The following is a 27,139-nucleotide window of genomic DNA, read 5'->3' on the forward strand; positions in this document are numbered from 1 at the left end:
AACCCTGTACATTTACTGGGGCCGACCGACCGGCTCTGTCCCGTCATGCAGCTGACCGACTATAATAACTTTTATTTATATTTAATTTAGAATGTGTGTACTGATTTTCAGCCTTAGTAAATGAATATAATTACCTTCGTGGGAAAGCAACTTTGATACCCTCTTAGTAACCCCTGTTCTACGTTTCGCTTGACCGACCGCAGTATGTTTCTCTACCCAATCACAGTAATTAACTGTGAAAAATCTAGCTTTAGTAAATTCAAAGAGATTTTTCAGCGCTGCCTGTTGGACTATAAGAGTTTATAACTTAAATAGTAGAACCAAAAAGAAAACGTATGAACACTGTGCCGTCACTTTTAAGTGGCACATGCGTCGACAGTAGCGCATCAAACTTTCCACTTTTTTTCATTTTTTAAAGCTTTATGTGATTAAAAAACAAGACAGTGTAATTTTGACCCACCTCCCCCTTCTTCCTTCCCCCCCAATCTAAAACTGAATTTTTCGGGGGTGCAATCAATTTTAAAATTTCAAAAAATTCACACGCATACTTAGGGCTTCTACAAAACATGTTTATTTTTTATAGACCCGTAGGTTGAGTGTGCATAACCTGAAAAAAAATTTTTTTTTGGAAAAAGCGTATAATTTTTTTTGGGATGGCTGCAGGTATATTAAATGTCAAACATGATTTATTTGAAACGTCACTTCTAAATGTTTAAATCGTAAAATTTATTGTAAAAATAGATAAAACAGAATCAAAAGTCATGGTAATTCTCATCGAAGACGAAGTCCCGCCAGAGGAGCCCATCACAAATTATTCGCAATCCTTTTTTTTTTAAATTTTATGAGATTTTCGTAGATCCGATAAACAAAATGGAAGAGTAACTGAATTAGTGAGAAGAGCATCCCAAATTTGAAGACAGATGAGCAAAAAGACTATTTTTTATTCCTTTTTGTAAATTTTAAAATTATTTAGTGTTGTATTATAATCAAAATTTAACCCTCACGCACAAGTTGTACATACAACTTCAGTGAGGAACTGAGTTTATTTTATATGTACAATTTATTTGCTACAAATAAACTCCATTATTATTATTATTATCCAGATTTAGCCATACGGCTCACACTCCCTCTAAGGGGAAAATTGACTCATCCCAGATACCTACGGTATCAAAAGGATTGAGCTCTGGTGGGACTCTTTCCGTGTTTTCGAGCCCTAGGTGACTTGGTATGCTGGAGTTTCTCCCAGAAATTTTCGTACGCATCTGGCCGTTGCAAGTAGTACAGCTTTCTGCATGGTCTTATAAAGGTGTTCATTTAGACCCAGCTTTTTTATGCTTTCGAGGAGGGTCTTCGGAATGACTCCAGTAGTAGAGATAATAATTGGTATCGTCTGGGTACTTTGCATTCTCCATTGCCTTCGTATTTGAATTTCCAGATCTCTGTACTTGGCGATCTTTTCAGTAAATTTACTACGTAGATTATTGTTGTTAGGTATCGCCACATCAATTAGTGTTGTCTGTCTTGTTAATTTATTAACTAGTACGAGATCTGGTCTATTATGTGCCACTGTTTGGTCTGTGAGAACAGTGCGGTCCCAGTATAGCTTGTAGTTGCCATCCTCAAGCATACTCTCAGGGACGTATTGATAATACGGGAGATGATCCGTTTGGAGAAGTCCCAGCTTGATAGCTATCTCTTGATGAAGGATTTTTCCCACTGCGTCATGCCGTTCCTTGTATTCAGTTGCAGCAAATGCCTGGCAGCCCCCTGTAAGGTGTTGGATGGTTTCTTGGGCTTGACATCCATATCGGCATCTGTCGTTTTGAACCTGAGGGTCTTTGATGATATATTTCAGGTAATTTCTGGTTGGTATAACCTGATCCTGAATAGCCAGTAATGAACCCTCCGTTTCAGGGAACATCTTTCCTGATGTCAACCAATAGTTCGACGCTGTATTGTCGACATAGTCTTGGCTGACCTCATTGGGATGTCGCCCGTGCAGAGGTTTACCCATCCAGGTGCGCAGTTTTTCGTCTTTAGTGAGATGGTTTATGCGCATTTCTGGTTCCCTCAGTTTGATCGGTGTTGTGTCATCTACTGCGCAAATAGCTTGATGTAGAGTAGATGTCTCAGCTTGCATCTGAAAATAAGTTCTTAAATTAGCAATTTGTTTATCTAATTGCTCACCTATATCCATAAGTCCTCTTCCTCCCAGATTCCGTGGTAATGTTGTTCTTTCTACTGCACTTTTAGGATGGTGTTTTTGTGCCTTTGTGAGGTGTGTTCGTACTTTTCGCTGAAGATTTTCTATATCTGTTTTTGTCCACTTAACAATACCAAATGAATAGCTAAGTGCGGAACAAGCGTAGGTGTTTAGTGCCTTAAACAAATTTTTACTGTTAAGCTGTGAACGAAGCAGCTGTTTTATCCTTCGTATAAACTCAGTAGTTATTTCAGTTTTCATTTGCTTATGGTCAATTTTCCGCGCCTGCTTTACTCCAAGATATTTGTATATATCGTTTTCACCCATGGCCTCGATGTTCTGGCCATTTTGCATATCGAATCCACCGGGCTGTACCTTTCCTCTGACTATATTCAAAACACGGCACTTGTCTAGGCCGAACTGCATATTAATATCATTAGAGAATGTTTCTACTGTTTTTAGCATCTGCTCTAGATTGTCTCGAGTAGAAGCCATTAATTTCAAATCATCCATATACAACAGATGATTAAGCTTCGCTAGTACAGTATTGTTGTTTTTAATGCTAAAACCTGAGTCAGTGGAGTTTAATAGCTGTGATAGAGGGTTCATAGCCAAACAGAACCACAATGGACTCAGCGAGTCTCCTTGAAACAGGCCCCGGTTAATTGCGATATTTTCCGTTTCGATATTGTTTTCACCAGGTATTTGGAGGTGAATTTTAGTCTTCCAACTTGTCATTATATGCCTTAAAAAAGTCACTATGTTATCATCGACTTTGTATATTCTTAATATATCTATAAGCCATTCATGCGGCACTGAATCAAAGGCCTTTTTGTAGTCAATAAAGGCAGTAAAGAGGTTCCTTTTTTTGGTGAATGCCTGGTTAGAAATGACTGAGTCGATGATAAGTTGTTCTTTACAACCCATAGAACCCTTAGCGCATCCTTTCTGTTGAGGCTCTATGATATTGTTTAAATTAAAGCACAGTGTTGGTAGATACGCCGGGTTATACAGGATGTGACCAATTTATACAAAGTTGGAAGACAAGTAATTGGGCGGTACTTGGCTGGATCTTGGGTGTTATTTTGATCCTTCGGTATTAAATAAGTGGTTCCCTGAGTTAGAAATGATGGTATTTCCTGCGGGTTAGAAATAACATGATTAATTAATGTTGATAAGCAATCATGAATGCTCCAAAACTTCTTAAGCCAGAAGTTCTGGACTCCGTCTGGTCCAGGAGATTTCCAGTTATGAAGCTCTTTGATGATATTTGAGACCTCTTCAGTAGTGAATGGTTCGTAGTTAGCTGTGACGTAGTGGTGACAGTTGTGCGTCGTATCTTCTATCCAGCCAGCATTGTTGTTAAGAGCAGCTGGTGTGGAAAGTTGATTTCCCCAAAACTCATGAATCTCTTCCTGGCTTGGGTAAGACTTGTCTACAGTTTCTACGGTGGAGTTCAGTTTTCGGTAGAACGCCTTCTCAGAGTTCTCAAAAAGTGCATTGTCACATTTTCGGTTGTTACTAACTTTATACCTTCTTAATCGTCCTGAATAGACGGAGAGTTTTTGTTTTAATGTATCCAGACACTGTTGGGCTGTGTTATTTTCTGGATCGTATCTCGAGTGTCTTGCAGTGCTCCGCATTATTTCTTCAGCTCTCTTAATGACTTTTCTACTTGTTACACCTCTTACATATTCTGTGACTTGACCAATATCCCTACGCAGTAATTCAATTTTTCCGAGAAGTCTCTTTTCCCAGGGTGCAATTCTGTTACCAGTCCTTCCGTTATTAGTACTCCGTCGTGTTCTGATCTTAACGCCCATTACATTAGCAATTGCTGTTGCTGCACAGTAGATTAGCATATGCAGATATTCCAATGTGTGGACTTCTACGACATAATTGGGTAGGACTTCAGTGTTCACAATTTGTAACAGCTCACCTAGTTTCTTACAAGAGTTTATTCGTGGTAGCGGTGGTCTGCTAAGTGGATTTGTTCCATTAAACTCTTGTACGGCACGAGCCATTTCGTTTGCTAGACTATCGCGCAACTCGTTGTTTTCCTGTTGTGTATTGTCAGGTTGAGTTTCTGGTAAGGGAATCTCAGGAATCTGCTCATCAAGGATTTCATTTAGGACTTGATCTAAAACTAGCCCTTGGTTGTTAATCTCCCGTTCGACTTCGCTTTTGATCGTATTGCGTCTAGCCTCTGGGATAAGGTTGTTTCTTATGATTACCCGGTATTGATCTGATACTCTTTGCTCCGATACTTGAATATCTGGGTACTCCCTGCAAAATTCGGCATACAGCTGTTGTCTGTAGCCGATCGTTTCTTGACCGAGGTTTGTCACCTTATAATAGAAGCGCAAAATGCTTTCGTTAATGGACACAGTCCATTTCATGCGCTGCCTCGGTCGTCCCGCTTGAGTGAGCGCCGGCTGATGTTCCAGCGCAGCACCTTCAGCGGGTGGAGCTCTTGCTGTTGTTTGGCTCGCTTGTGGTTGTTATTATTATTATTATTGTGTTGTTGTTGTTATTATTATTATCCCAGATTTAGCCATACGGCTCACACTCCCTCTAAGGGGAAAATTGACTCATCCCAGATACCTACGGTATCAAAAGGATTGAGCTCTGGTGGGACTCTTTCCGTGTTATCGAGCCCTAGGTGACTTGGTATGCAGGTGTATCTCCCAAAAATTTTCGTACGCATCTGGCCGTTGCGAGTAGTACTGCGTTCTGCATGGTCTTATAAAGATGTTCATTAAGACCCAGCTTTTTTATGCTTTCGAGGAGGGTCTTCGGAATGACTCCAGTAGTAGACATAATAATCGGTATCGTCTGGGTACTTTGCATTCTCCATTGTCTCCGTATTTGAATTTCTAGATCTCTGTACTTGGCGATCTTTTCAGTAAATTTACTACGTAGATTATTGTTGTTAGGTATCGCCACATCAATTAGTGTTGTTTGTCTTGTTAATTTATTAACTAGTACGAGATCTGGTCTATTATGTGCCACTGTTTGGTCTGTGAGCACAGTGCGGTCCCAGTATAGCTTGTAGTTGCCATCCTCAAGCATACTCTCAGGGACGTATTGATAATACGGGAGATGGTCTGTTTGGAGAAGTCCCAGCTTGATAGCTATCTCTTGATGAAGGATTTTTCCCACTGCGTCATGCCGTTCCTTGTATTCAGTTGCAGCAAATGCCTGGCAGCCCCCTGTAAGATGTTGGATGGTTTCTTGGGCTTGACATCCATATCGGCATCTGTCGTTTTGAACCTGAGGGTCTTTGATGATATATTTCAGGTAATTTCTGGTTGGTATAACCTGATCCTGAATGGCCAGTAATGAACCCTCCGTCTCAGGGAACATCTTTCCTGATGTCAACCAGTAGTTCGACGCTATATTGTCGACATAATCTTGGCTGACCTCATTGGGATGTCGCCCGTGCAGAGGTTTACCCATCCAGGCGCGCACTTTTTCGTCCTTAGTAAGGTAGTTTATGCGCATTTCTGGTTCCCTCAGTTTGATCGGTGTTGTGTCATCTACTGCGCAGATAGCGCGATGTAGAGTAGATGTCTCAGCCTGCATCTGAAAATAAGTTCTTAAATTAGCAATTTGTTTATCTAATTGCTCACCTATATCCATAAGTCCTCTTCCTCCTAGATTCCGTGGTAATGTTGTTCTTTCTACTGCACTTTTAGGATGGTGTTTTTGTGCCTTTGTGAGGTGTGTTCGTACTTTTCGCTGAAGAGCCTCTATATCTGTTTTTGTCCACTTAATAATACCAAATGAGTAGCTAAGCGCGGAACATGCGTAGGTGTTTAGTGCCTTAAACAAATTTCTACTGTTAAGGTGTGAGCGAAGCAGCTGTTTTACCCTTCGTATAAACTCAGTAGTTATCTCGGTTTTCATTTGTTTATGGTCAATTTTCCGCGCTTGCTTTACTCCAAGATATTTATACATATCGTTTTCACCCATGGCCTCGATGTTCTGGCCATTTTGCATATCGAATCCTCCGGGCTGTACTTTTCCTCTGACTACATTTAAAATACGACACTTATCTAGTCCGAAGTGCATATTAATATCATTAGAAAAAGTTTCTACAGTTTTTATCATCTCGTCGAGTTGGTTTCGAGTGGAAGCCATTAATTTCAAATCATCCATGTACAATAAATGATTAAGCTTCGCCACCACATTGTTGTTATTTTTGATGCTAAAACCTGCATCTGAGGAGTTCAATAGCTGAGATAGTGGGTTCATAGCTAGACAGAACCACAGAGGACTCAACGAATCTCCTTGAAACAGGCCCCGGCTGATTACGATATTTTCAGTTTCGATGTTACTTTCACCAGGTATTTGAAGGTGAATTCTAGTTTTCCACTCTGTCATTATATGTTGTAAAAAGGTCACTATATTATCATCGACTTTATATATTCTCAAAATATCTATAAGCCATTCATGCGGCACTGAATCAAAGGCCTTCTTGTAATCAATAAAAGCAGTAAATAGATTCCTCTTTTTGGAATATGCTTGATTAGAAATGACTGAGTCGATGACAAGTTGCTCTTTGCAACCCATGGAACCCTTAGCGCATCCTTTCTGTTGAGGCTCTATGATATTGTTCAGAGCACAGTGTTGGTAGATACGCCGGGCTACACAGGATGTGACCAATTTATACAAAGTTGGAAGGCAAGTAATTGGGCGGTATTTTGCTGGATCTTGGGTGTTATTTTGATCCTTCGGTATTAAATAAGTGGTTCCCTGAGTTAGGAATGATGGTATATCCTGCGGATTAGAAATAACATGATTAATTAGTGTTGATAAGCATTCATGAGCACTCGAGAACTTCTTGAGCCAAAAGTTTTGAACTCCGTCTGGTCCAGGAGATTTCCAGTTATGAAGCTCTTTGATGATATTTGAGACTTCTTCAGTGGTGAAGGGTTCGTAGAGAGTAGTAGTGTAGTGTTGGCAGTTCTGTGCCGTATCTTCTATCCATCCAGCATTGTTGTTAAGAGCAGCTGGTGTGGAAAGTTGATTTTCCCAAAACTCATGAATTTCTTCTTGGCTTGGGTAAGACTTATCGAGATTTTCTACGGTGGAATTGAGTTTCCGATAGAACGCCTTCTCAGCAGTCTCAAAAAGGGCATTGTCGGATTTTCGGTTGTTACTCACTTTGTACCTTCTTAGTCGTCCTGAATAAACTGAGAGTCTTTGTTTTAATGTATCCAGGCACTGTTGGGCTGTGTTGTTTTCTGGATCGTATCTTGAGTGTCTTGCAGTATTCCGTATTATTTCTTCAGCTCTCCTGATGACTCTTGTACTTCTTACACCTCGTATATATTCTGTGACTTGACCAATATCCCTACGCAGCAATTCAATCTTTCCGAGCAGTCTTTTTTCCCAGGGTGCAATTCTGTTACCAGTCCTTCCGTTGTTAGTACCCCGTCGTGTTCTGATCTTAACGCCCATTACATTAGCAATTGCTGTTGCTGCACAGTAGATTAGCATGTGCAAATATTCTAATGTGTGGGCTTCTACGACATAATTGGGTAGGACTTCAGTGTTCACAATTTGTAACAGCGCCCCTAGTTTCTTACAAGAGTTTATTCGTGGTAGCGGTGGTCTGCTAAGTGGGTTTGTTCCATTAAACTCCTGTACAGCACGTGCCATTTCGCTTACTAGGTTATCATGTAGCTCGTTGTTTTCCTGCTCTGTATTGTCAGGTTGAGTTTCTTGTATGGCAAGCTCAGGAATCTGCTCATGAACTTCATTGGGGACTTGATCTTCAATTACAACATCGTTATGAATCTCCCGTTCGACTTCGCTTCTGATGATATTGCGTCTAGTCTCTGGGATAAGGTTGTTTCTTATAATTACCCGGTATTGGTCTGATACTCGTTGCTCCGATACTTGAATATCTGGGTACGTCCTGCAAAATTCGACATACAGCTGTTGTCGGTAGCCGATTGTTTCTTGAGCGAGGTTTGTCACCTTGTAGTAGAAGCGCAAAATGTTTTCATTAATGGACACAGTCCATTTCATGCGCTGCCTCGGCCGTCCCGCTTGAGTGAGCGCCGGCTGATGATCCAGCGCAGCACCTTCGGCGGGTGGAGCTCTTGTTGTTGTTTGGCTCGCTTGTGGTTGTGGTTGTGGTTGGGCTGTAGCTGATTGTATGACAGGGGCCCGCCTCCTCAACACCCTGCCACCGACGTCCCGCATGCTGTCACGTCCAGCGCCGGCTCCAGACGTGCCCTGGCGATCCCCAGGCAGCGATCCTAAACATAAATTATTATTCTCCATTCTCATGGGTGTGCATTTTATACCTACTGCCAGGTGTCAGTTTTTGTTCCACGGCAAGTATCCCTGCTACTCTCTGGGTACTGGCGCTACGAATACCCAGAAAGCATCCCCCATTCGCAGGGGGCCGCGCCTGATAGAAGAACTGACAAAAACTCCCACAGGTTTTATTATTATTATTATTATTATTATTATTATATTTTTTTTATCTTGTATATTTTATCAAACACTATATTTCAAATTTTTTCCAGAATTTTCTGTAAGGTTCGGAAGCTTCAAAAATCCAAAAAACTGTTTTTTAGGGAGTTTTTGGGGATTTTCCCTATTTTATAGACTTCAAAATATATAAAATGAATGTTTTTTTATAGGTTATATGTAAATTATTGATGTAACTGCGTCCTTTAGAACATTTAAAAACGGGCGAAACACGTTCAAACCCCCAAAAAACTGCGATTTTTCACGGTGAGGAACTCTTAAAAATCTGAAAAAAAATTGAAATTTAGTGTTTCTTAAAATACACAAAATTAAAAAAAATTAGACATGCAGCCATCCCAAAAAAAAATTATACGCTTTTTTTCAAAAAAAAAAAACATTTTTTTGATGTTATGTACACTCAACCTACTGGTCTATAAAAAATAGACATGTTTTGTAAAAGCCAACTATGCGTGTGAGTTTTTTGAAATTTCAAAATTAATTCCATCCGACCTAAAAAAAAAAAAATAAAAACGAAAAATGAAGTTTTTGATGGTGGAGGAAGGAGGAGGGGGGTGGTGGGTCAAAAATACGATGAGTCTTATTTTTTAATCACATAGAACTTTTAACGTTTTTGTTTAATCCAGGATATTTTTATACTACCCCATATCTTCATAAATCACTTTTTGAATAAGACTCGCATACCTATTTTACGGAAGAATTGTACACATGTGTCAGAATATTTTAATTAAAAGATATTTTAGACAAACGTCGGGAGAGAAGCTCTGGAAAAACAGAAATAACTCAAATTATGTTTTATGGGAGAGACGGAACCGACGCTCTATACGTTTGATGTTATAAATTTATACGAAAATATCACCTCTGACCTTTTCCTAGGAGAATACTAGAAGAGTCGAATAGAGTAGTGTCGCCAACATTTCAGCATTTGCTTTGCATTCGCATCGAGAAACTTACGAGGGTCTCTAGTCATCACTGATGTCGTTATGTTGAAAAAGTATCTATTCATTACAAAGTACTCGTTACTTACGAATACCGAAAGTAACGATTACTGTACAGAGAGACAAGTCGTGACTTTGATTACTCTTATTACCTCGTACCAATCGTATCAGAGCGAGTACCTATTTGAGTATTGTATCTACGATCGGTTGATATCGGAATCGGACCGGTATTCCACGAGTGTTCGGTATCAGTACAGTTAACTAAAATTTATTCTATGAAGTAGCTGAAACAGAGAGAGGTATTTCATTTAAAAAGCATGCACCCAGAAACAGATGTCACCACATTAGATTTTAATAATAAATACACACTATTCTTATCAGAAAAACGCATCGAAAAATGCATAAACATGTTAAAATCAAGATAGATAAAGATAAAGGCAGTTTTTGTTTTTATTTGATTCAGAATTGGACCACCATCTCCATATAGCCTATTTCAGCATCTCACGCATCCTCAGTGAAGCTATGTAGTCACAACTCTGAAAGAAATATCAACAATCCTGCCTATTTAAGGGAAACCATCGCGATGCAATGATTACACCTTTTGAGACGCAATCCAGCGACATCTTTGGCCACGCATTTACCTTCTCTTCGTCAAGGAAAAGGACCGAAAGACAGTTTCTATATACTCAAATCTGAGTAAAGATGAAAAAGATAAAGGCAGTTTTTGTTTTTATTTGATTCAGAGTTGGACCACCATTTCCATATAGCCTATTTCAGCATCCCATGCATCCTCAGTGAAGCATCCTAGTTAAGGGAAACCATCGCGATGCAATGATTACACCTTTTTGAGACGCAATCCAGTCCTTTCGGTCCTTTTTCCTTGACGAAGAGAAAGTACGAGTAAATGCGTGGCCAAAGTGTCCTCTATTTGCTTTCTCTTAATTTCGCCGTCTCTTGTGCTTATATATTGTAAAAGCCGGAGATACAGGATGCAGCCAGAAAGCAGTTTATTAAAGAAAAGTCTTGGATTTAAAATAATGTTAAAATCAGTATATTAAGGCAGATATATCAGCCAGATTTTCTTATTTAGGGGTATTTGACTCTCGAAACTATAGATGACGTACCTTAGCAGTAACCCTGGGCACCAGGTGCTTCGAAGGTTGGTTCTGATTGCGTAATCGTGTTCAGTGCTCCCAAAAACCCCCGAATAACAAAATCTGACCCGTAATATGCTGATTTTGATATGTTTATGTACTTTTTGATGCGTTTTATATTGCAATTATGCATTTCCACCCATTTTTCTATTGAAAACTTTTTCCTGTTTCACTATTTCCCTAAAAATCATTTATTTTTCCTAAATGCCTTGGTATAGATATGTGTATTTTATTGTTATGATCCAAAAATCTAAAATAATATCTTGCAGGGACAAAGAGATTAGTAGAATTTATAAAAAAATTCATTTTTAATTAATGAGTCTGGACAAAATTATGTCGGGCACCCCTTGTTTTTAATAATTTTTAACATAATAGATTACATATCATTTAATTTCTATCCATTAAATAGATCGGTGAAGGTCGTTGTTATATCGGATCTTATATGAAATACTGAGAAATGCGATTCTCGATATGATTACCGGTACTCAAATACAAAAGTAATCATAATAATCAAAGTATCCTACTAACAATAATACAAAATATGTACTGAGAAATGCAATTCTCGATATGATTACCGGTACTCAAATACAAAAGTAACAAAAGTAATCAAAGTGACGAATACTGTAAATGATTATTTTACACAAAAGTAACGATTTGCAACGAATACTAGAAAGTAACTATAACTAATCAACATCACTACCCATCAGAGAAAAAAAAGTTTGCGTCACCGGCGGTATGAGATGGGTCACAGATGTATTATTAAAATGACGATATTTTCCTTAATATTACTGTGTTCCAACGAAAATTTGACCCCTCCCAGAAAACCAGAAATCAAGAGTTTCTTCAAGAATAAAAAAAAAACGTAAATTTATACTGGGAGGGGGACGAATTTGCATGCAAAATTCATGCCCTCAAATATAACCCCCTACTGCCGCGCATCAACCCCCAGTTTTTTTAAATAGCAAGTGTGGTCGAGTAGCATATCATTTGAAAGGTAATTTTTTCTCTATACACGACACTCTATTTTTTTAATTTACGTAATAACATTTTAAAGATAATTTTGGATTTAACTAATTTATTGGTTTAATATTCAATCTCAATATACAGTTCATCAGAAACCCTTTTTTCAGTGCGTCATTAATTTTGATGTCATATAGGATTTTAAGAATGTCGCAAATCATTACATGACATTTTAGTTAAATCAGACAGTTGTCAGAATATTTATATTTAAAATATTTTAAGGTAAAAATAAATAAATATAAAATCAAATTTCACTATAATGTACAATGCTCGAATATACCAATAAGATAAAAAAATATGAAAAAATCATTTTTAAGAAACGCTTTTATTTAGTTATGAGTGTCTAAAATTAAAAATATTATAAAAAAGTCAACTAAAAAGCAAAAAATAAAAAAATTCAAAGGATTATTCGAAAAAAACTCTTACGACAGATTAAATATACAAAAATCTCACACATTCATTAAAACATTGAAAAAATTTATCACATTCGTTAAAGAAAAGCGTGGGGCTCGAAAAGTAAAAAAGTATCTATCCTCAAACCGTTTATTCGATGAAGACGCGCCCCACGCTTTTCTTTAACGAATCTGTTAGATTTTTTCAATTTATTAACGAATGTGTGAGATTTTTGTATATTTATTCTGTCTAACAGTTTTTTTCGAATAATCCTTCGAGTTTGAATTTTTTTTATTTTTAGTTGACTTTTTTATATTTTTAATTTTAGACACTCGTAACTAAAGAAAAGCGTTTCTTAAAAATTTTTTTTTCATAGTTTTTTATTTTTTACTTTTTAGTCTTACACTTTTCAAACATTAAAATATATCGTCAGGTTTAAAAAAAGGATGTATACGATAGACACATTTTTTGAATTTATTTCAACATTTGATACATATATTGTACATTTTCTGAAATTTCTTCATACATTTCTGAAATCAAAATCATTATTTACACCTATTACAGTTTTCGCAGTATTTCCATCTCTTCTAATGCTTTACTATTGCACGGTGTAGACCCTGTTAATTTCTCGCAATGCAGTTCTTCGATGCGCAAGCCGTCTAAAGGCCCTGATCGACAGGCGAGTAAAACCGCGGTTTTGTGGCTCGTCGGTAAAGCTCCTTAGTGTATCATTGCAATACCGCGGTTGTATATACCGAAGAGCCTGGCTCGTGGCTCGTCAGTTTGTTTTATTTTTTACTCGGCTCGCTGTTCAAAACCGCGCGTCGATCAGGGCTGGCGAGCCGAGCCGGCAGTTTTGGGTGACCACTGCAGTGGAAGGACTGTTTTTAATAATGAATATGCGAAGTCTCAGTCGCGATTTTGTATTGGGATTTATGTATGGCTTACGAGACTGTCCTGTTTTATGGAAATCTACATCGCCAGAAGACAAAAACATAGAAATTCGATTTAGGTACCGCATAAATATGTATGTATCATAAGAAATATGAACTGAACGCAACTATAGCCGATGTCAAGAAAAAAAAATTGTATTACCTATGAGTTATCTACAGAAAGTAACGTAATAAGGTTACGGCAAGCATGAGAACAGGCTCTGGAATTGAAGATTTGTATCTACCAAAATTATGGTATTATAAGGAGCTTGAATTTGTCAACGATCAGGCTAGCTACAGCACTAACGAGCCGCGAGTAAAACCGTCGTTCTTAAAACCGCGGTATTATGGCTCGTACGTAGATCACCCACTTAATGATCGCACTCGGCTCAATGCAACGTAAGCCTGTCCTTCTGCAGACACTTTCGGGCCCAAGTTATTATTGTTTCGGGCCTAAACAATTAACATAAAAAGTGAAATTACATAATTTATATAATTAGCTACAATATGTAAAAGTTTCAAATTTCTACATTATAAAAAACAAGAGAAATTAAGCATTCTCCATTAAAATAGTTTTTTGATTTAAACAATTAATAAACATACAAAACTTTTTTATTGACTATTCGTGTATTGTTCCCGCGAATGCATATGTGTGCAAATTTTCATTCATTTGCATTGAAGAAAAGGCAGTTAAATTAACGTCTAAAGATTTGACCCAAACGATTGAACTAAAGAAAAACGTTTAATAAAATATTTATATTTACGTCGCTGAAAAATACTAACCTAAAAATTTTAATTGCCATTTTACCCGTTGATAATGTGAAAATACTGTCACGATCTATTACTTTTGTGTCAAATTATCTTTATTCGCATCGTTAATTGGTTAACACTTAAAGTATTGTGCAAATACCCGTCAACGAATACATAATTTTCTAAGTTCTACGTATAATGATCACACGGAGGTACGTTTTTTTCTGTCACTTCCAACTTTAATGCGTTATAGAGAGAACTCGATAATCTATGACACACTGAAAAAATGGTTTGAAAATGGACTGTATTATTGTATGGAGGTCGGAGGAGGTTATTTCGAACATTTAATTGGTTTATTTGATAAAATGTTGTCTTTTTTGTCATTAATGATGTCAACCAATAAATTAGTTAAATCCAAAAATATCTGCAAAGTTATTCCGCAAATTAAAAAAATATTGTGTCGTGTAGAGAAAAAGAAATACCTTTCAAATGATGTGCCACTCGACTACATTTGCTATTTAAAAAAAACTGGGGGGCAGTAGGGGGTTACATTTGAGGACATGAATTTTGCATGAAAATTCGTCCACCTTTCAATATAAGTTGACGTGTTTTTTAAAACTGTGAAGAAACTCTTGGTTTCCGAGTTTCTGGGGGGGGGGGGGGTTCAAATTTTCGTTGTAACACACATTAGTGACATACTCTTATTGGTTAAAAATAGCTTGGTATTACTTAAGATTTGAAATTACCAGGTAAAACATGTGCTCATTGGTTTGTTCGTACCGTACCATTGATGCACACCGGGCCGCTGCTACCATGTGTACAAAGTGTGCATCGCACATGGGCGGCCGATTATAGGGGCGGCCAAAATCAGGCCACTGATGATAATACTTTTTTTAAAACGAAAATAAATTCCAAAAATTAAATAGTAATGATTCAGATATTTCTATAAACTCTAATATTCCAAACAATCCAAACAAAAATGCCAGAAAATGTTATTTATTATATGAACTGCCGTTTTGCAGCTGTAGTCATAAAGTAGTTACGGGAATGCTTTTTAATTCAAAGTGGCTGGCGGCTTTCGGACTTTCATCATCATCAATGGTGCTACAGCCCTATGAAAGAGCCTCGACCTTCCCATCTATTAAGTCTATTACGCCAGTCAGTCCTATCAATTGCCAACCGTTGCCAGTTTGCTGCGCCTATTTTTCGTCACAATGTATATACATTCTAAATCCCAAATCATGATTTCCAAAGTTTATACATTGTAAGTTATGAATCGGGAGTGCTCCTAGCAGCATTTAACGTGTCTTGGTTTGTTTATTTCTACTGCATCTTGAATGTAAATTTAGTATATGTTGAAACGACTAAAGTGTTGTAAATATGAAGTTGCACACGGGCGGCCAACACTTTAGCGGCGGCCCTGGATGCACACAGAAACTATTAGTAGAGGATCCGATAGGATAAGATCGATTTGCACCGATCTGTTTAATGGATAAAAATTATTGGATATGTAATTTAGCATGTTAACAATAACAAAAAACAAGGGTTGCCCGATCTAATCTTGTTCTAACTATGTGTGTGTTTTTGTGTTTTATTGGCACTGGTTTAAGCAACCAACTGGCCAGTCAATGTATTTTCAGTTCTCTCTACAAAATATATGCTTAGTATAAAAAAAATTGAAAAACTACTTTATGAATTAAAAAAAAATTCGACCCGGGCAGACATTATATCAGATTTTCTGGATCATTCTAAACAAAAAAAGTCTTTTGTAATTTTTCTGTAAAGTTGATCGTTTTCGAGTTATAAACAATTTAAAACTGAAAAAAGAACGAAAGATGACAATTTTCAAGGCTCAAAAACACAAGTAAAAAATATCATTTTTGTAATCATCAAGTACATAAATTCAATTTCAAACCTTTTATTATCAGGTCTCAGGAGACGGGCATTAACAACTAAAAAACAATGTTTCAGAATGAAATAAGTCCAAAAGACTTATCAAGAACTGATAGAATAAGGTTTGAACTTGAATTTAGGTACTTCGTAATTTCAAAAATAATATTTTATACTTATGTTTTTGAGCCTTGAAAATCGTCATCTTTCGTTCTTTTTTCAGTTTTAAATTGTTTATAACTAGAAAACGATCAACTTTAGAGAAAAATTACAAAAGACCTTTTTTGTTAAGAATCACCTAAAAAATCGAAAATAATATCTGCCCGGGTCGAATTTTTTTTATTTATAAAAAAAATGTAATGTTTCAATTATTAATTAATTATAGTTAGAACAAGATTAGATCGGGCAACCCTTGTTTTTTGTAATTGTTAACATACTAAATTACATATCCAATAATTTTTATCCATTAAACATATCGTTGCAAATCGACCTTATATCGTATCTTATACTATATAGTATTGTATATCCGGTTTGCCCAGAGCTTCACCGAGCCACGAGACCAAGGGCGCCCATATAAAAATTTTTAGGGGGGGGGGCCAAACGTGAAGATGTTGCACATTACATTTTGTATATTTCGGATGACAATATATACAGTAGACTCTCTCTATAACGAACACGGATATAACGAGGTTTCGCTTATAACGAGGTACACTAGGTGTCCCATGAAATCCCTATTGAACTATAACGCTCTATAACGAGGCATATTTGGTTATAACGAGGAAAATTTAAATCGAAGAATACTTGTCTTTACCTCTTTTTAGCGTTGTAATGGTCATAAATAAATAAATGCCCCAACTACCTGTACATAGAAATGCCCAACGTCTGTCTTATTCTCGAGGCCAGTGCTATAATAAACTCGGCCACCTGTAATAAACATCTGCCTGTTTATCGACCGATACTGAATACTATAGGAAATTTACAATCTATGGCGGCGAAGTCTCATTGTTCACTGTTCAGGTTGACCATCGACACATAATAAACTACGTAAGAGGCATCCAAAAATTTCATTATTATTATTGTTTGATATAACGAGATCCGCTTATAACGAGATAATTAATTCACCATTTCAGTTCTCGTTATAGAGGGAGTCTACTGTAGTTTAAACCACCTAAAAAACCTAGTTTGAACCCTGTTGTGAGGAATTATTCATACATTTAAACACTAGACCAAGTTTTTAAATGGAAATGTCATGGGTACCACAAAAGTTGGGCCTCTCTTTAAAACCCATTTGAAAAGAATACAATGCTTGCAAAGCCTTTCCTTCAACTTTGGCGAGCAGACTAACCATGAGTATGTGTCGAACCAAGTTTTTACTTTAAAATCTTAAAAAGGAGCCCCCTTTATTTTTGCAGATATAGAATCCTTATGAAAAATAAGGCACACATATTCCAAACATTTTTAGAATTGTTGATAGATGGCGCAAATAAATCGCATTTTACGAATATAGCGCCATCCGTCAAGTCAACAATTCTAAAAAAGTTCGAATAAATGTTACTTATTTTTTTAGGAGGAAACTCAATCTGCAAGAAAAAACGGGGGTTCCTATTTAAGATTTTAAAGTTAACTTTCACCCCACCTCCGGAGTGTGGAATGAAAAATCCTGTTTGGTGTCATTCTATAGATTTTTGAAAAATATTAAACACGTGTTTTTTAGTTTTTATTTGGAAGTATATTTCTCGAGATATTAGACCGTTTCTATAATTTTGCTGTGGTATCACGATATACCGTTTTTTCCGATTATAGCGCTATCTATCCACAATTCGCAAAATGGCTCGAATAAAATTTGCTTATTTTTACAAGGAAAATCCAAATCTGCAACAAAAATTAGGGGTTCCATTTAAGATTTTAAAATTTACCCCCCGCTCCACACCCAGGGGTTGAAATGGTGGACTTGTTTAGTGTCATCGCATAGATTTTTGAAAATTATTGAACATGTATTTTTCAGTTTTTCGATCCGATGTTCATTTCGCGAATTATTCGGCCTTTCCGCTACTTTTGGGACACCCTGTATATAACACTCATTCATCATGAAAGATCGCCTGTTTTTAATTTAAATAAAATTGTTCTGTTCATCATAATGAACACTTTAAAAATAATCTACGTATGTACTAAAAAAATACTTTTGCAAACTAAAATTTGACTATGCTCAATAAATTTAAAAAATTATTTTTCAGTATGAATTTTTTCAAAATATAAAATATAATTACTATTTTATACCAGTTGTTAAAGACAAATGGCTCATTAGTGATTATCGATCAGAGATCGGATTTCTTGCTGATATGGTTTTTTTGCAGTATTATAAATGATTCATTTAATTTGTAATTTTGGGTGTCAATTACAGTGTATATGTTTCCCATGCCTCTAATCTCTTTCAATGTTTTCGTTAGTAGCATACCGTGATTGTGGGAAATGTATATTATGCACATTCCATACAGACCACTGTCGCAGACACAAAGATTTTCTGTTAAACTATTAATAACTACCCAATATGTGAATTTTTTTTATTAATAAATATGTTGTTTCCAATTTATCTCTCAAAATTATCCAATATTGTTTTGACAAAAATACGTTTATGTAATATAAATTTAATTTTTTTCTTTCCCGAAAAGCTAGGGGGGGGGGCCACGGCCCCACCCTGCCCGTGTGTATGGGCGCCTATGCACGAGACCCTATACTCCACCTTTACTCATTTATCGGCCGATTCATGGGAAATTTCCAAATCAAAGATGTTTATCCACCTTGGATTATATACTTCTAACACAGATTAGTAATTGTGAGAGAGGCTATAGTAACTTATGACCTCAGACAGTCACACTATCAAAAGAACTGCAAATGGCGTATTTTACGCTTAATTTTTTTTTTAAGTTTTTGCTTTAAATTCTAAATGGTTTGTTTTAAGACAAGTCACTTATTCTCATCCAATTTTGCTTTAAATAAACATATAACCTCCTCAAAAGAAACTTACCCATTTATTCCGTTTCAATTTGGTACCAAAACATACTCGAAAACACATTAAAAGTTGGAATGTCAACATCAGTAACTCTTACGTCTTACACACAGCCGCTAGGTGAAATTAATACTCAAAACTACTACTAAATTGTGTACTTTAAGTTTAAAACTGACTAATTTTCAAAATGAGATAATCTTGTTTGCACGTTATTACACTGTGTAAATACTTCAGAATCTAATATACAAGTATTAGATTTCCGTAATTCCACTGCATAATCTAATATCACTTACAATATATCACTTCAAAAGATAACACATTTACTAAACTAAAGTGTTTTTTTTTTCACCTCCAAACATAGCCGATAATGTAGCTCCCAAACAATTATTTCAATCTGTTTGTCCTTTTAGTCTGGGCTGATTATCGGAGAATAGGCCATTTTTGGGAAAAGTTATTTACCAGCAATTTTATTGCTGAAATCGAATCTTATGATTGTATATGTTACAGTTCAAGTTGATTCTCAGTTAGAGTTGACTCCAACTAGTTGGAGTCAAAGTTGGAGTCAACTCCAACTGAAACGAGCAGTAAAAGTTGATTTTAAAAATTTAAATCAACTTTTACCAGTTGGAGTTGACTCTTCCTGGATCGATTCAGTAAATGTTGATTATACGAGAATCTTAAGTGCATTTTTGATGAGTGTGCGTTTCTTTGTTTTGACCGTTTCAACTACTTATTAGTATAGTCTGTAACGTCGCCCCCGTTAGGTAAATTATTCTGATTCGATTTTTTGCACAAACTTACTCAAAGAAATACATCCGTATAACAAATACACAGTGTCAGGCGGTACCGCTGTCGAAAAATTGTTTAACCAATTTCAGTAAAGTCAGTCACTAAAGTGACTCTTTATCGAACGAGTCTGATATTACGAGCATAGGAACAGACGTGTTCGATAAAGAGTATTGAGCTGGTGCGTACAAAATTGTATCGTCAATCATAAAAAAAATTAAGGTGATACAGTAGCGATCAACAGGTAGCAAAAACGCGTTCCAAGATTGCGGCTGTAATTTTGAATATTTTTTCGAGATATTTGGCACACGTATTCGTAATATAATAAAGAATGGCGGTACAGAGCCTAATTTGAAAAATATATTAATATGTGGAAATTACTCTGTAATTAAATACAATATTAAAAAACGAGCCTGTACCGCCATTAAGAAGAACAAAAAAATACACTTTCTTCAAATAAACTTTCTTATCCGATGCCTTGATTTTGTGTCATTTTGGAACTACTAAAATTTTTTATTTCATTAGTAGTTCCAAAATGACACAAAATCTAGGCATCGGATAAAAAAAGTTTATTTGAAGAAAGTGTATTTTTTTTTGTTCTTCTTAATGGCGGTACAGTTGGTTTTTTTTAATATTGTATTTAATTACAGAGTAATTTCCACATATTAATATATTTTTCAAATTGGGCTCTGTACCGCCATTCTTTATTATATTACGAATATGTGTGCCAAATATCTCGAAAAAATATTCAAAATTACAGCCGCAATCTTGGAACGCGTTTTCGTTACCTGTTGATCGCTACTGTTTCCTCTTAACACTTACTTACAACTTTGAGGAAATTTTTTTAATTTTAGACGAAATAAAAAATTCCTATGACAGTAATGGCAGTAATGACAGATGACTTTTGCATGATGACCGGTATTGATGTTTAATCGATAGTTATCAATATTGTATACCTACCTAATTAATAAATCTGTAAAGTTTTGATTTATTTTGTATGAATATAATAGCGAAACACTACAGAATTTTACTTTTTGACATAAATTTTATTAATAATAAGATAAATTTTGTACAATATTTTTAATAATTAAAGTAAATAAATTTTAACTTCACTCAAATAAATAATCGATTGCTGCCATTGACCACTTACATTCAATCTCGGTTAATTTGATTAATTATCGCGGCAGGTAAAGTAACATTCTTGTTTCAATACAACAAAGTGTTACTTTACTACCGAAAATGAGGGTAAATGAGTACAATAATGAATGATTTTAGTGACGTTTGGCGATAAACAATGATTTTAAACAAATTCGCAAAAATATGTAATGTTTTCACTTCGTACAAATTTTTTTTAGATCCTTTGGGCCTTTTTTTCTCTAAAATTGACTGTTGTCGAAATATTAGCGACTTACAATTTGAAAAACGCCAAAATAACCATTTTCAAAGTTTAATAACTCGGTTAAAGATAATTATTGTGAAAGTCGAGCGAGCGGCCGTGGAGTAACGGCATAATCGCTGGCCTCATACGCCAGTGCACGTGGGTTCGAACCCTGCTAAAGACAAACCATTTTCATTTCCAATAATGACACGAGCCGTCTCACCGTGCCTCGGAGAGCACGTTAAGCCGTCGGTCCCCCTGGGCTAGTGTACATCGACACTAGTTACTTGAAACAGGGTTAAAGATGTTATTGGTGCCGGAACTATCCGAAAGGCAAAAATGCCATACGATATTATATATTATCAAAGTCAGAAACTAAAAAAAATCAAAGATTAATGCTACCTCTATAAGATCCTGAAGAAATTTTTGTCATTATTTCATTAATAAGATATTATTTTTAATTATCAACAATGAGCGCTAACCGTGTATTGAGGCGGCCGTCAATGTGAGTGCGAGTGAGATTCACCATTGGACGGCTGGAATGGTGCATCTCTTTAGCACCCACCATTGACGGCCGCCTAATACGCACTTAGCGCTCATTGTTAATAATTAAAGATAAAGCTTAGTAATAAAATAGTGACAAAATTTCTGCTGGATCTTGTAGAGGGGGCTATAAACTTTGATTTGGTCACTTTCTGACTTTCATAATAATGGATTTTAACCGAGTTATTAAGCCTTGAAAATGACTATTTTCACATTTTTCAAATTTTAAATCGCGTATAACTCGACAACAATCAATTTTAGAGAAAAATCACAAAATACCTTTTTATATGGATTCTATACAATGTGCAACTTCTCTCACTGCTTACATACATTCAAAATGAACAATTTCTCAGGCAGTGAGAAAAGTCGGCCATTGCAGTGAGAAATATTTTTTCTCACGGGTTCACCGCCGGTTTACATACATATGATCGCCATATCCATGGTAACATGCACAATACAAACACAATTATTTTTGTCAAACAAAATGTGTTCAAACTTGTCAAAACTTATCAAAAATTACCTTTTAAGACTGTTCAACTGTGAATTATAATTTTAAATAAATAAAGTATATAAATATTAAGAAAATTAAATACCTATGTGTATATATGTATTTTATTTCAATTTAGGCATATAATATACCTAAAAGCACCTAAATTATTTAATTTTGAAGTTTGAACTCTTGACAAAAACGCATCCATAGGAAAAGTACAGTGTACAACACGAGAGAAAATGACATATTTCTCTCTCTAGCTTGATTTGCGGCACTCCCCTCGTGCGTCGGCTCGTGCCAACAAACTTCTGCGCTCGTGAGAAATATGTCTTTTTTCTCTCTTGTTGTACAATATACTATTTTTCTACGCTCGTGCAAAAATGTCTACTTTCGCGAACGCGTTTTAGTTTAGAAAGTTTTACTTTTCCGCACGCGTGTTACTTTTCCGCACGCGTTTTACCTTTCCGCACGCGTTTTACTTTTCCGCACGCGTGGTAATTTAGATATGTTAATATGGCCTTATGTAATTATAATACATGCAATAAACTAATATTTAGATGTTATTTACTAATTTATTTCAAATATATCTTATTGTGTTCATGTTTTAATGAAATTAACGCGAGAATTCGATGAAATAAAATAATTTTGACATAATATTCGAAAGTCAAATCAGTAGACAATAACAGTGGTTTTAAATCGTCGTCATGGAAACCAAGATCGTCGTCATGCTAACCAATTATGCTGAAAGTTTGGTTTTGACAACCTTGTCAAAGAATTAATTTGTGTATGTATTTTCATATTAATTAAATTAACTGATTAAAATTTGGTCATTTTTTAAAGACTCGTAGAAAAAATATTGTTCCTAACGCTTGCAGAAAGTCTCTTTTCCGCACTCGACTGCTTGCCGAACTCCCGCTTCGCGTCGTTCGCCAAACTGCAGACGTGTGCGGAAAAGTATGACTTTCTGCACTTGTTAGGAATGTTATTTTTGCTCAGAATAACCCAACTAATCTAAAAAAAAAATTGTTCGAAGCGAAAAAATTATTTTTGTGAATTTGTCTAAAAAAGATTGTTTAAACAATTTATCGATCTACTGCCTGGCACCCAGTAGATTTGTTATAAGGACCTCTTTTTGAGTTTGTGCAAAAAATTCGAATCGGAGTAATTTACCTAACGGGGGCGACGATACAGCCTAGACTAATTTGAACATATTCAGTAACATTTAATTTCTAGAATCGGCTGTTTGTGTGAATCAGAATCAACTTTTACTAAATGGCATTGGGAAGAGTATACTTTTCCTAGTTGGAGTCTACTTTTACTAGTAAATGTTGAATATAAATCTTCATTTTATATTTATAATCAACTTTTACTGAAACCAGCCGTTAGAGTTGACTCCAACTAGTTGGAGTCAACTCCAACTGGATAATCAACTTGAACTGTAACATATATATTAATAATATAGGTATGCAAAGTCCGCAGATAGTGTGCTACTTTTTTTTTATAAACAAAATGGCGCCCGAAAATCGTATTTTTGTCAATTTTTGCTCTATAACTCCAAAGATTTTAACTTTACACCAAAAACACCCAAATAACAATTTACCGTAATTAAATTCTGAATAGAGACTGAATTAAATTATTTTTTTGTTCCCAAGTAACTCGAGTAGAGCCATCTAACTAACGCAGTGTTAAATGTCGAAGTTGCTTTTGTTTTGTTATAATAAATTAATTTATTTATTATAACAAAATTTTTTAATTTGTTTAAATAAAGATTGTTTAAATAATTATACAGCTTTCAAATGAGAATATTTGTTTTTAACGTTAAAAGGTACAATTGTAGTAAGTTTATCTAAAAAAAGTTTATAACTGGAAAAAATATGTAGTTTTCTTTTTTTATAAATAAATTAATCTGGATAATAAAGCTTAATAACTCGGTTAAAAGTTATTATTATGAAAGTCAGAAAGTGACTAAATCAAAGTTTAATGCCCCCCTACAAGATCCCGAAGAAATTTTTGTCATTATTTTATTACTAAGCTGTTATTTTTAAGTAATAATATTGAGCGGCATGCACGTGGTAGGCGGCCGTAAATGTGAGTGCAAGTAAGACGCACAATTGGACTGCCGGAGTGGCATCTCTCTCGCACTCAGCATTTACGGCCGGCTACCACGTGCATGGCGCTCAAGATTATTACTTAAAAATAACAGCTTAGTAATAAAATAATGACAAAAATTTCTTCGGGATCTTGTAGTGGGGGCATTAAACTTTGATTTAGTCACTTTGTATAATTTCGTGGGGCTCAGTGGAGACTGTTCTTCAGAGAGAATGGAAACACCAAATAGTAATGCGAGAATTTATTAATGAGACCTACATCCCGGGAGAACTTTGAGTAGTGACTTATGACATGTTCGCGTTTCAGTTGAAGACTGTTTTTCTAGCTGAGATATGGTAGTTTTATAGAAGCTTAATTTGGGTCATCGTTGACACGATGCCCGCGTGATTTGTATATCTAATTAAGGTAAATAGTTTTACTTTCGTCAGCACTTTGTATCATTTCCAAATTATATTGTTGATAATTGACCAATTTGTATCTAAACTAATTATCCACATGTGTGAATATAATAACAAATTCGTGCTATCTACTGGGCGATATTATTATATTGTTATTGTTCAATATCTGAGATTAATTGTGAATATTTGGTATTGGACACACTTTCTGACTTTCATAATAATAACTTTTAACCGAGTTATTAAGCCTTGAAAATCGCCATTTTTCGTTTTTTGCAATTTTAAATTGCTTATAACTCGAAAACGATCACCTTTAGAGAAAAATTATAAGAGACCTTTTTTATCCAGACTGATCCAAAAAACCTACAAAAAAATTGTCCGGGTCAAAAATATTGATTTTTGCAATTTGATTAAAAAAAATGGTTAAAAAAATTTGGCCCACTTTTCACGTGGGCGACTTGTTGAACCTTATTCTGGGATGTCTCACGAATATAATTATGCAAAAAAATCTCATGGGAATATTTTTCATAACGAACCCGCCGTTTTCGCCTTGACTGTATCGCTACGTCGATGATAGTCTGGAGCATTGGGGAGGGGGAGTGGCTGTGAAATTGTTTTTTATTGGCAATATTTTGTGTATGAAACATTTGAAATGTTTTCAATGAATGAATGGTTTCCTTACAAGATAATTTATACGAACTTACTGTATACCTACTCAATTATGTAGGTATTTTTATTTTTTGTGTATATTAAAATATATTTTTGAAATATTGTGTCAACGTAAATACATTTTAATAAAATACAATATCGGTACAATCAATATGTCAGTCGTGATCACATGTCTCGACACTAGCAATAATAGTTAATAATTCTTGTATAAACAAGCAATTTTTCCTTTGTATCGAACGTCAAAAGTTCATAATTATTGTCTATATTCCACGAACTAACATAATGATTAGCAATATGGTAGAAAAAATTGGTTTATGATAAATATATAATGTAAACCTTCAACGAGCTAAAAATACGTTATGATTTTTGTCTAATCATTTACGATGTTTCTTATAATATGGATAAAGTTGTAAACTATGTTAAAACACAGTACACAGTAAAATAAAAAAAATATGAATCTCCAGTGGTAAGGCTGTACCTATTTGTTATTAAATATCATTTAACCCTTACGCTGGCTTCCCACGATCGGCAATATCGCGGACCAGCTCGCACCACGCACCGTGGGAAGTGTATCGTCCGTGGTAGCACAGACACGTCTGTGCTGGTGCGTGGTAATCCGTCGAGAGTCGGTAAAGATCAAAGGTGCGGTATGGGCCCGTGCGATGCTGTCATGAAGTTGATAATTAAACACATTTTGTTAAAAATAAAATACATAAGTATAACTGATTTGAATCAAATAATACATTTCTTCTAGTAGCTACTAATAAAAATAAATAAACTCTTTTCATGAATATTATTACATTAATAATTCTGATTTATGAGCAATAAACAAACATTTGAAACAATAAAAAATTTTACAAGCACTACATTTGTGGTAAGTTTGTGAAGATTTAGCTCGGGTATATTTCCAATCATAGCTGTTTTTTAGTCTTTCGTAGCAAGTCGTACATCTCCTTTTCTTATTAACATCAACTAAAACATGATTTTCGTGCATTTGATTAGGCACAGGAGGCCTTGTAAAACTTTCGTCCAAAAGATCAGTGATAACTTGTTCCTTGAATTTCGTGATGGACATTATTTTCTGGGTTGCCATCTAATGTAAACAATACGCATTTATTGCTGTGGTTCCTTTTAAGAGCAAACAGTAGCGATCAACAGGTAGCAACAAACGCGTTCCAAGATTGCGGCTCTAATTTTGAATATTTTGTTGAGATATTTGGCACACATATTCTTAATATAATAAAGAATGGCGGTACAGAGCCAATTTCAGAAATATGTTAGTATGTGGAAATTACTCTATAACTAAATAAAATATTGAAAAAAGAAGCCCGCACCGCCATTAAGAAAGACAAAAAAATACACTTTCTTCAAATAAACTTTTTTATCCCGTGCCTAGATTTTGTGTCACATTGGAACTACTAAAAATCTATTTTTTTATAACAAGAAATCGAACGTCACTGACTTGGCAACATTTCGCGCCTATGTGTATAAAAATTATTTTTTCTACGGCAGTGCTAAAAGAGCCACTTTCACGCACGCATTTTATTTCCGAAAGTTGCACTTTCCCGCACGGCGTGCGCGAAAGTAAATTTTCCGCACGGTTTGCGGGAAAGTAAAATACCTTGTAATATGGCATTATAATATATTATTAGATATGATTTACTAATTTATTTCAAATTTATCTTTTTGTGTTTATGTTTTAATGAAATTAGCGCGATTATTTTTTGATGATTTTAACTTCCAATCGTCATGTTTAATTCTGTCCAATCAGATTAAAATTATACTGAGAATTATCTACTGTAGAAAATTACCGATAGAATTTTTTTAAGTAGATTGTTTCTGTTTAATGGCAACCAGTTTCTCAGTTTTGACAACTACTGTCACATTTAAGAAAATATCCATAATATACGTATTAAAAAATAATCTTACGAATATCACACGACAGTAAGAATAAATAAGAAAATAATGCTTCATT

General features: G+C 35.4%; 1 protein-coding gene across 2 annotated transcripts in view; it reads right to left on the reverse strand.

Moving 5' to 3' along the window:
- LOC126892901 (MAP/microtubule affinity-regulating kinase 3-like) overlaps positions 1 to 27,139 on the reverse strand; it is a 592,659-nt gene that overhangs the window by 479,552 nt on the left and 85,968 nt on the right. Inside the window, exon 1 of one of the 2 annotated variants that reach the window (XM_050662738.1) lies at positions 18,813 to 18,916. The exons of the other annotated variant lie outside the window; for it this stretch is intronic. The gene's annotated coding sequence lies outside the window, so the exon portion shown is untranslated. Of the gene's footprint in view, positions 1 to 18,812; positions 18,917 to 27,139 lie in introns of those variants that run through there. 2 annotated transcript variants of the gene reach the window in all.

Source organism: Diabrotica virgifera, chromosome 9 (assembly GCF_917563875.1).
Source record: "Diabrotica virgifera virgifera chromosome 9, PGI_DIABVI_V3a".
Taxonomy (NCBI): Eukaryota; Metazoa; Arthropoda; class Insecta; order Coleoptera; family Chrysomelidae; genus Diabrotica; species Diabrotica virgifera.